The sequence below is a fragment of the Sinocyclocheilus anshuiensis genome, unplaced genomic scaffold (genome assembly GCF_001515605.1).
Source record: "Sinocyclocheilus anshuiensis isolate Anshui unplaced genomic scaffold, SAMN03320099.WGS_v1.1 scaffold154, whole genome shotgun sequence".
Lineage (NCBI taxonomy): Eukaryota > Metazoa > Chordata > Actinopteri > Cypriniformes > Cyprinidae > Sinocyclocheilus > Sinocyclocheilus anshuiensis.
This window is the reverse complement of record NW_015546101.1, coordinates 2,107,163-2,116,907: the sequence shown is the minus strand read 5'-3', so window position 1 is coordinate 2,116,907 and position 9,745 is coordinate 2,107,163. Positions and strand designations below refer to the sequence as shown.

Here is a 9,745-nt window from a genome sequence, read left to right as displayed (position 1 = left end):
GGATGAATGGCTACACATAGATGTGTCCAGAGCTGTGTGAGATCACTACCATCCTGCTTTTGTGGGGGTGGGTAGGTGTTAAATAATTTGTTTTGTTTTGTTTTTCCCCATAGGTTTTTAACATCCTAAAAGCTCTTTATTCCAAAGATACTACAAGCTAGTCACTGTATTCAGTAGGTGTAATATATTGTAAGTTGCTTCAGAGGTATTGCAATTATTACATACAACAATAATAAAACAGTGCGTTGACATAAAAAAGGAAATTTTCTTTTGGTACTTAAGTACTTTTAAAAGCCAGTACTTCTGTACTTTTACTTAAAGGGGTCATATAGGATGCCTATTTTCCACAAGTTGATATGATTCTTTAGGGTCTTAATGAAAAGTCTGTAACATAGTTTGGTTAAAATTTTTCAATGGTAGTGTAAAAAACACCTTTTTTACCCTGTCAAAAACAGCTCTTTTCAGATCAAGCCGTTTTTGTAGCATTTTCCTTTAAATGTTAATGAGCTCTGCTGACCTGGCTTTGGCTCGCTGGCGAAGGCTGCGGCGTGGTGGGGCGGCCAGGTCCTCTCCATGGAGGAAACGCTTGGTCAGCCGGTCCTCCAACGAGTGGAAGGTGAGAACACACAGTCGCCCCTTGGGACGGAGCAGGGTCTGCGCCACATGCAGGCCGGCGTGCAACTCATTGAGCTCATCATTTACGAATATCCGTAAGGCCTGGAAAGTTTTGGTGGTAATGTGTGAAGGGCGCTGTAGGCGGTCACGCCGGGCATACAGCACGCTGGCTAGAAACACTCCTAAAATAAGACAGGCAGAAGAAAGGATTACATTAGTTAAGCTAATCAACCCATAATTTGAATTGTTCACCTCCACTAGACTTTTGTTTTAGTTTAGTCAGTTATTATTTCAACTAAACAACATATTAATTGATTCACATATATTTTCCAAATTGGTTCCTAATTAATGGTTCAAATATGTGTTAAAGCAGTGCTTCCCCACATTTTTTGTGCTATGTATCCCAACGACCTCATCAGAAATGCTCAGGTACCCCATCATTAACACCAAACTCATTATACTGAATATGATTGAAACGTATCAAGTAAGGAATAATTGACGATGGGCCGTAGAATTACTAGAATATAATGCACATATATGATGCAGCCATGACGCAAAACAGAGGTTTTTTTTATTATTTTCTAATAAGTCAATGGCCCGTCATCATATTATATTTAGTATAATGAGCTTGGTGTTACATTTACATGTACATTCAGTCATTTAGCAGACACTTTTATCCAAGAGAGCAATGATATGCAAGTGCTATATCAAGTCTGTTAGCTTAAAGCAGTGCACGTAGCAAAGGTTTTTTTTTTTAATTATTATATAACAAATAAAAAGAAAAGAATAGAAAAAGAATAGCGCAAGCTAGTGTTAGAGGCCTTTTTTGCTTTTGTTAATTGTATAATAAATAAAAAGAAAACAAATAGATAGAATACACAAAGATTAGAGAAGTTAGTGTTTTTTTTAAAGGGGTCATATGATGTTGCTAAAAATAACATTATTTTGTGTATTTGATGTAATGAAATGTGTTTATGCGGTTTAAGGTTAAAAAAACACATTATTTTCCACATGCTGTACATTATTGTTTCTCCTCTATCGGTCAGCTCATCGATCTGAAAAGCAAGGCGTGCTGTGATTGGCCAGCTATCCAGTGCGTTGTGATTGGCCGAATACCTCAAGCGTGTGACGGAAATGTTACGCCCCTTACCATATTGTGATGCCCTGTCCGGCCGGAGCGACGAGACAAAAACATGAAAACCCATTATAAACGAGGCATTCGTTGCATCCAGTGGGGACATAATTATGGATTATAATGACTTATACTGTCTTTTTACACGTTGCGTTGCATCGCGCCGCGTAAACATAAAACCATGTCTGCATTTGTGATCGGAGAACCAAACAAAGTAGTTTCGCTTTCACAACGAAACACGCAGCGCCTTCACGACATGGCGGCGGCAACAACAATACTACAGCGAGAATAAAAGTTACGCCTTCTTTCTTTGCGTGAACATTTGGGTGGCGTTATGCAAATCTTCCCACATAGTGACGTAGATATGTTGGGGCGTGTTAGAACGAGCCGTTTTAAGTAGGCGTGGTTATAAAGAATATCTCTTTGGATTTGAGACTTTAGTCTTTGCAACTTTACAGATCTTCTTTATGCACCAAGAGCTTGTAACACTCCAAAGAGAAAGGAAGAATTAAAATCGCATCATATGACCCCTTTAAGAAAACAAGCATTTAGTAAATGAATAGAGTGCAAGTCTAAAAGGGGCAAGATTTTTTTTTAAAGAATAGTATTAGAATAGAGAGTGCTAGAGTTAGAGGGTCAAATAAATATGGAAGAGATGTGTTTTTAGCCGATTCTTGAAGATGGCTAAGGACTCAGCTGCTTGGATTGAGTTGTGGTGATGGGGGACTTTGCGTACATAATAAAATGTTATTTTATGGAAAAATGTCATTTTATGGCAAAAAAGACCTTTGCAATAACTGAAATTATTTAGCGAAGTGATATGGACATGTAATGCGGTCAAGACCAGTAGGGAACTACTTGCACGCCTTAGAGCATTCGTTAGCCAATCAGATTCAAGCATTTAACAGCCCTGTAGTATAAATATTTTTTATATTATTCAAGTCTCTTTAAATGTTTGATTTAAAAAAAAAAAAAGAAAAAAAGAAATACTGATTGTAAATAACTGTCTCACCAAGTACCATACATACAATAATAAAGTTTTTGTTTTATTTTCATAAAAAGACACTACAAAGTGATTAATCAAGATTAGTGATCTTAATTGGTTATGTTTACCAAAGCTAAAATTTCCACCTCCCCCTTTTTCAAAAACTATTATATACTGTAAATTTCACAATTTATAAAACCTGAAAAACAACCATTGCCTTTATACTTGAGACAACAGTATGTGATTAGGGGCCTTGTAGTTGAATAATTCGACTTAAGATCTCATCTCTTTTCTGGCTTTATGAAGTACATTATTCAGTATGATGAATGGAGGTGCAAGGGGTGTTTTTCGCAAAAACAATCAAGAAAGCAAATTCCTCATCAAGAAGAAAAAGGTGCAGTGTACTTGAAGGGCATATAAACAAAGAGACAAACACACTGAAAGATGAACACCGCTGGGGACACACAGGGCTTATTCCAGATCAGTATGTGTGATGACACGGTGCTTTTGAAAATAAACAGGCTGTTCTACAAAGCTCCCAAAGCTCATGGAGAGATAGGTCCATGCTGTATATTGTGCGGAGATGAATTGGCTCAGTCTGAGCAAGGGGAGGTGACGTTGTTCCCTGAACTGACAACATGCAGAGCTTAAAATTGCAGACAGAAAAGTCACACAGAAGTTTTCTTATTAGAAGGTAGGGAACACAAAAGTATACCATACATACACTATATATCTACTGTAAATACAACCATGATAATCAATCATAAAGTAAACTTATGATAATGCTTTAATGGTTATTTCTGATGTCTATCAGAATAATTATATGGATATTGTTTAATATTATTACTACATAAATAAATAAAGTTACATTTTATGTTTCTAAATAAAAGTCTGAAGGAGTTCTGAACAATTGTTTTTGTGGAAATACCTTTATAAATTCCTCTGTACAAAATTGCTTGCCTTTTTTTTTTTTATCTATGAAGTGGTCAAAATCACCCTTGAAATGGTAACACTGCAGACATGAACTACTGGTTATGCAGCATATTCCAAAAATCCGGTACATTTAGGTTAGACATTAATATTAGATATGTCTGATACATTTTAAACTATTACCTAACATATATATAAAAAGGAATAGGTAAGCTAAACTAAAAATAGCATAGTCACATCTACAGCATCACTGCGATTCACAGTTTATGCAAAATTTTAGCACGTCAGTGATTAACAATATTTTTTTCAACCTCACCCTTCAACGCTTTTGATAAACCTAAGAGGAAAAAAACCCGATTTGAGCAACAAAGCAAGTCAAAAGCTACATTTTTTTTCAGATATTTCCTTAATAGTTCACTCAAAAATGGAAAACAACCCTCAAAATGTTCCAAAACAACACTGGAACCCATTGAATTTAATTGTATTGAAAAAAACATGAGAAATTTTTCTAAATATTTTCTTTCACACACACACAAAATAAAGTCATATAGGTTTGGAACAACAAAGTAAACGTTGACAACATTTTGGGGGAAACTCCCTTTAAAGGACATCTTTAACACTGTATGCAAAAAAGTATATTTCAGTTTTTTTCTTTACCTTGCCCTTCAGGGCTTCAACATGAAAATGTTTTTTGCAAAAAAGTTAACGATTTATAACTATTTCAAGAAAAATGTACCCACTAATGTTCATGCCATAGCTTCACGCTGATGAATGAGTGGAGAAGATGGAGAGATCTAAAGAAAAAGAGAGGTGTTGCATCTCTCAAGTCTTGCACTTCTGGGTTTGGAGGAGCGAGACACTGGCCAATCAATAAGACCACATGCCTCTGCCCAACCTTTTATTTTAAAATCAAGATATAAGAGAGCGAGTGAAGAACAGGAAAATACAAAAAAACAGAAGAAAAAAATGAAAAGCAATAAAATATGAGCAGAGAATAAAGAGATGGATACATAGATCAGGTTTAGCAGGCTGTAAACATTAATCATACAATACAATGTGTATTGCAGCAATTATTATTTTTTTATTTTTGGAAAGAAAGCATCAAATAATCAAACCGATATAAAGTGAATAAATACAGCAATCAGTCTGTTCCTGTTATCTCAATGGGTGCTCTCCTCTCAATCCAAGCAACTATCGCTATAGATTCTCCATAATTGGCCATGAATTCTGATGGGTGTGACAATGAGAACAGCCTCTGCCTAATTACCTCTACATTTAAAATGAACTCACTTTATTAAAAAAAAAATTTACACAGAAGCCTAATGAGCTGTACATTGTAAATAGGCAAAGATTTCTTAAAAAAACAAACAAACATTTTTTCCCTCTACTAAACATCATTTAAAGATAACATTAAACATTAAAGAATTTAATCAAACTTTAACCATGGAAACATAATAATAATTCCCTAATAGGTCATATTTATATTAAACCTGGCTATTAAAAAGTCAAGTCAAATGTAATGAAAATGACACTTTGTTCAATAGAAATGTAATTAGTTGGCAGTCTTTTATGAGAGTGCAGGGATTAGAGGGTAACACCCAGCTGCTCGTGGTTCTGATAATTGGTGGTATGTCTTTATTTGGATCAAACTGATTACTGCATGACATCCTTCTGTAATGGAGAGATCTCTCTTGAATGAGGCTCTGCACAAGCACATTTCAGCTTGAATAGAGGGCTCATTCTTTGTCTGACCGTGAATTGAATTACGGATTTCCTCTCTATTAATCACGCGCTTGTGTTGCTTTAAGGAATGAACAAGGGGCAGAGCTACCATTTTGAAATTCAAGGCTGTTATTCCAAACATCATTTGACTGATTGATCAAAGAATAAAGACAAATGAAAATGCTTAAAAGACGGCATTTACTGAAGAGCATTGTTCTGATTAACTGAGAAATGACTGGATTTGTCCAGTTATAAGCGCCAAACAGTGCTATAGTATTTTCTTAAAACATAATAAATTAATACATATTATAATTTAAAATTGATTTGATTTTTAAGAAAACATTCATTTTTTTTATAAATATTTAGATAAAACAAACATTTTATTTATGAAAACTTTATATTTTAATTAATATCATTTTTATTTAAATTATAATTCAAATGACATTAATATAAATTATTACACATTTTTTAACCATTTAGTACTATTTGTTTTGTCTAAATGTTTTCAATATTGTCTCAAAAGCAATGTTTCTGTATTTGATAATATAGTCTTGCCTATTGTCCTCAGAAAAAAAAATCTGAAGAAACAAATTATACAAATATTTTGAGGCCCTTCCTTGCATTAAAAATCTCAATGACCATATCACTCCAGCTGTAGCACATTCACACCAAAGTCCTGAACGCTTCACCCCAGAGCTCTCTAAGTCTCGTTTCAGAACAAGAGAGAATCAGAACATGTGAAACGCTATGATATGTAGGCATGATCCTGTTAAAATGCATAGGTCCATAAGTCATGTAAAGTTGAAATAATTAATAGGTGCCTCACTTTTGACTCATCCATCTCTTCCTGTTTTGAAAGGACCAGAGAAATAACGCAGGTCAGGTGAACACAAGGAGCTGGCCAAGACACGCTGAACATTTAAATGTTAGGTTGTACACCCAAGCACTTGATTGATTTTGTATAAACCATGTTTGAAAATGGCGTGAGACGGAGTTGTGACTCAGTAAATGGTTTATTCCTCATTTATCATGGCACATGGATATGGCTAAAGGGTGAATATGTTTCGTGAAAAGACTCAATCCTGCATACATTATGGCAACACACTGACAATTACATATTTCTCCTTGTTCACTTCTGGGAAAGAAAAGAGCAATAAGTGAAAGAGAGAGAGACAGAACTGAAATTAAAGCCTTCCATCTTCTTGTTTACCCTGAAGAGTTAACTAAAATTTGCACAACATTTCCCAATATATGCTGATCACATCAGGTTTCCAGTAAGAATGGAGATGAAAGGTCCTTTATTATTCTGTAGTGTCAATTTACGCTGTTTTCTTTGAAAGCTCAGGAAGGGCCGTTACAAGTGCCTTGTTCCTGGGCGAGGCTGGCAATAGCTGTTATGCACAAGAGTTTCAAAGAGTAATGCTTCATTATTACCTAGTAAATCCCCCTCTATATAAGCAACAGGCTGCATAGGGACACAGAACCTCATGAGTGTTATTTGAGGCTGAAAGGGCAGCGTTGCTATTGGCTGCTAGGGACTGTGGTGACTGCACGTGGTGATTAAGTATAAATTACGGTTTGTATGATATTTTCTGTACATTTCTGAGAGACACTGGCACATTCACCCTCATATGAGTAAATAATGGCTGAATTTTCATTTTTTTATTGAACTATCCTAAAAAGACGTTTACCAGAGCTACTGAACAATGTCATGTCAGAATGAAAAATAAAACAAAAAAGGTGAAGCAAAAATTTGTATCTACAAGTTTTATCTGACAGATTAAAAGATCTGGCTATAAATATTTTTTAACAGGCTATGAAACCATATATTGCAGTATTTCATTAAAATGTCAAAAAGTCAAGTGGATTTATCATGAATTGTACTTGAGTGGAAGAACAATGTTTTGTACCAAAGATTTCACATGGTCATTGTCACAAATTAGATTTGATTTTGAATCCCAGATTTTTTATGTGTTCTCAGACTTTTGAACCCCACTGTATTTATTCCTATATGACAGAAATAAGTTATTTTCCATTACCTATTTGTGGTAAACAGTGCAGCCAATTGTATTACTTGTTTACAGCTCTGTATACTTGCCAGTCTCTCGCAATGCATAGTGATTTTGTGCCTTGTATTTTCATCTCACTGTCTCAATGCCAGAAATAGGTTGTTGCAAGGAGCTCTGGAGTTGAATGAGACACTAAATCCCAAGTTACTCAAAGACAACAATTGACTGCTTTGAATAAAAAGATTCCGCTAAATACTAATTGAATAGCTAGATGCTAGCTACACAAGGAAGCATTATCCCCATTCTGAATGCAAAGGAGGTAGCAGGTACGTCAATAGATATTACAGGGATCATTCAGCCAAAATTATTTTGTGTTCCACAGAAGATAGAATTCCCTACAGCAGGGGTCGGCAAGTAAGTTTGGCATCGGGCCAAAAAAAATTTCGCCACTAGACGGTGGGCCAGAACATAGTCAAAGGATAATTTAAGAAATTAATTGATGAAAAATGCAATTAAAATTACAAAAAAAAAAGACTGTGTTCCGCCTTCGCTGCGCGTCTAAAGTATTTCAGTTTGTTTGAAATATCACAGTTCTGTTCATAAGGTAGGCCAATATTAAAAAATAAAAGAAATAAAATAACAGCAGAGTTTCAAAGTGGTTTATTAGAACATACCCAGCAAACACAGAACATTCCCCTAAGGTTAGTTTTTGGTTCCCGTTTGGTTATTTTTTTGGGAACCAAATACTAACGTTAGGGGAACGTTCTTTTTAGGTTATAGATTTTGTAACCATAAAATAACGTTCCCAGAACGTTGCATGGTGGTTATTTTTTAATTTTAAACCGAGGTTACGTTAGTAACCGAGTACGTTTTTGGTTCCCAGAACGTTATTCTAACGTTAATCTAACGTTCCTAGAACGTTAGTTTTTGGTTCCCAGAACGTTATTCTATTCGTTAGAATAACGTTATTCTATTCGTTAGAATAACGTTCTGGGAACCAAAAACGTACGCGGTTACTAACGTAACCTCGGTTCCCTGAGATACGGGAACGAGTACTGCGTCTTGCTTAAGACGCATATGGGAAAAAGCCTTTTTTCTCCTGAACTGAAGCCTTTTCATTAACGCAGTGAAACTGCACGACCATTGGTTCGTGCAGTGCTTAAAAAACGAAGACGAAGCCCGCCAAAGCCCGCCAGAATGGGCGGGGCATCTGGTTATATAAGCGGGCGCTCGCCACAGGATTCTCAGGTTTACTTCGACTGAAGCGACGACTGAGTCGTGCAGCTACATAGCACGGCAAGCAACGCAGTACTCGTTCCCGTATCTCAGGGAACCGAGGTTACGTTAGTAACCGAGTACGTTCCCTTTCGATACTTCACTCGTACTGCGTCTTGCTTAAGACGCATATGGGAACATAGTACAATCACGCCGTGATTACAGGTGAAACAATGCCAGAGAACTTGGGTATCATACGGCCAAGGGCTCTCTGCCATATCTGTTTACGCAGCGCGTGCCACTTCAAGCGGAAAGGACCCTGGCATGCAAGGCCGGGACTTCCAGGTTTTAAAACCTTGCCAATGTGGACAGCGAGGCTCAGCCGGCCGCCTCACAAATATCCGCAATGGACACACCACTGGACCATGCCCACAAAGAGGCGATGTCTCTAGTCGAGTGGGCCCATACTCCAATGGGGCATTGGAGGCCCATCTGATGGGGCAGAGCAGAGATAGCTCTCTGTCCTCTTCAGTTGGAGGAAGCGCGGAGAGCGTAATGACCTGTGCTCTGAACGGAGTGGAGAGCACTTAGGTATGTAACCATGCCTTGGTTTCAGGACGACTTTAGAGTCGTTAGGCACAAATTCCAGGCAGGCAGGGCTAATAGAGAGCGCCTGCAGGTCCCCTATTCGCTTTACTGATGCCAGTGCTAAAAGCAGAGCAGTCTTCAGCGATAGCGATCTAATGTTGGCAGACTGCCCTCAGGAAGCAGATGACTGCACTATTTCTGCCCACCGATTGACCCTCAATAGGGGCATGAGAGGTCGCTATAGCCACCACATAGACTTTGAGCTTGGATAGGGAACGTCCCTTATCCAGCAGCTCTTGTAGAAATGCCAATTCGGAAGTGAGGGGGTCTTTGCCGTGGTTTAGACACCAAGCGGAGAAAAAAGACTACTTTAAGGCGTAGAGGCGTCTTGTAGACGGAGCTCTAGCCTCTGAAATTGTGTTTAAGACTCGCTCTGGGGGGCACGAAGGCTCCTGTCGAGCGGCCAGAGGTGCAGGGCCCATAGGTCGGGCTGAGGATGCCATAATGCCCCGTTCGCTTGAGAGAGGAGATCCTGCCTCAGTTGAACAG

At 37.5% G+C, this 9,745-nt stretch overlaps 1 pseudogene; it reads right to left on the bottom strand.

The window, feature by feature from the left end:
- LOC107700364 (probable methyltransferase-like protein 15) overlaps positions 1-9,745 on the bottom strand; it is a 74,161-nt pseudogene that overhangs the window by 1,036 nt on the left and 63,380 nt on the right.